Source organism: Octodon degus, unplaced genomic scaffold (assembly GCF_000260255.1).
Source record: "Octodon degus isolate 3935 unplaced genomic scaffold, OctDeg1.0 scaffold00050, whole genome shotgun sequence".
In the NCBI taxonomy this organism is placed as follows: domain Eukaryota; kingdom Metazoa; phylum Chordata; class Mammalia; order Rodentia; family Octodontidae; genus Octodon; species Octodon degus.
Window position 1 is genome coordinate 14,006,311 of NW_004524626.1, and position 1,222 is coordinate 14,007,532.

Genomic DNA, 1,222 nt, shown 5'->3' on the forward strand with positions numbered 1-1,222 from the left:
ACATTGAGATATCATCTCACCCCAGAAAGAATGGCTATCATAAAGAAATCACCCAACAACAAATGTTGGAGAGGCTGTGGAGAAAAAGGAATCCTTTTCTACTGCTGGTGGGAATTTAGTCTACTGCAACTGTTATGGAAAACAGTATGGAGACACCTCAGAAAAGTTGGACTGGAAATTCCCTTTAAACCAGCTATTCCTCTACTGGGAATTTTCCCAGAGGATCTGAAATCACCATATCATTGTGCTATATGTGTGCCTATGTTTATAGCAGCACAATTTGTGACAGCCAAATCTTGGAAACATCCAAGATGCCCACCACCTGAGGAATGTTTGTAAAAGAGGTGGTAATTTTACGCAATGGAGTATTATTCATCGATTAAGAATCTTAAACTACAAGCCTTTATATTGAAGTGGATGCCACTTGAACATATACTCATAAGTGAAATAAACCAGACACACCTGTGTAAATGTTGTATAATCTCCCTAGTATAAGAACTCAAAAGAAGAAATGCAAATAGAAAGATATAATAGAAGTAAAAGGTAAGCAGGATCTCAAGGACTAACTAATCAAGGGAGGGAAAGGAGAAGAGCTAGGAAACATGACAATGTCAAGCCATACAGTCATATGTAAAAGATGAGCAAGGCAATGATCCTGAGAATATTCAGAAGATGTTTTAATCTAGCAGTTAATTGGAAAGATTCTCACCCTGAATAACTATATAAACTGATACCTGTGAACTAAGCTACAGCACTGCAGATAGTAATTTTAATAGCAATTTCATGTTTGGAGTGCCTGTCATTCTGATATTCTGAATATGGGCTGCTTGTCATGACATGCCATTTACTGCTATGATGTCTCTTGTGTAGGTGGATGTTCAATAAGAAGGGCATGATGAATGAAAGGAAGAGACAGGATAAGGAATATTGTGGGACTCTCCTGCTTCAAGTTTGTACATGGTGAGATTTTTGGACTTATGTGCAAACATGAGAAGTATATAATTCTTTATCCTATTTTTAAAATATAATCTAATTTTTAATTGTTTTTTATCATATTATGTAGGGACTTAAAGTTCAACATATCAATACTTGATGAAAAATACCTGTTCCTTATTATGCCTAGGATGTTTGAAATGCAGTGAGATAGTGAGGTTAAGATTGATAGCCTAAATCATTTGATAATAACAATAAGCTTTTCTTCTGGATGGGTAACAACCTAAGT